Genomic DNA, 569 nt, shown 5'->3' with positions numbered 1-569 from the left:
GATTTGTTTTCATTTTAATCTTCAGTACTACCTACAAGATATTTGAAATACAAAAAATCAGTTTTGAAGATTGATGCAGAACTTATTTGGGATAGAGAAGGTTTATGCTTCCTGTCGATTTTCTCACTTCTTTCTATGGTGCAAATCCCAATATTGCTGACTCACTGGGTAGCTTTAAGAATTCTTGCGGTTTGAATATGATTCTCTCTGATTTTTCTTTATGGAAAAGTAAATTGCTTTTATTTTTGAAATGCAATTTTTATGTGAATATTACAAGCATAAATTGTCAAAGAGAAAGTCCTTGAAAATCATATCTATTATCCCATTCTCTCATTTTATCAATGAGTTTCACAGCTTATGAATGTTGGCGATCGAAACAGAGTCCCAGTGTTACTTTAAAATTTCTAAATGGTTTATGATATTCTTCAAAGATTTCATTCTAGTTACCTAATATTCACCTCCTTTGAGTTCTTCTTTGTGAGTCAGAACTGTTTATCCAAATTCCAACTAGAAGTCATTATATATGCTGTCTCAAAGTGGCTAAAAATTTAAGATGACACGCTCACTTG

Source organism: Myotis brandtii, unplaced genomic scaffold (assembly GCF_000412655.1).
Source record: "Myotis brandtii unplaced genomic scaffold, ASM41265v1 scaffold151, whole genome shotgun sequence".
In the NCBI taxonomy this organism is placed as follows: Eukaryota; Metazoa; Chordata; class Mammalia; order Chiroptera; family Vespertilionidae; genus Myotis; species Myotis brandtii.
This window is presented reverse-complemented; position numbering follows the sequence as displayed.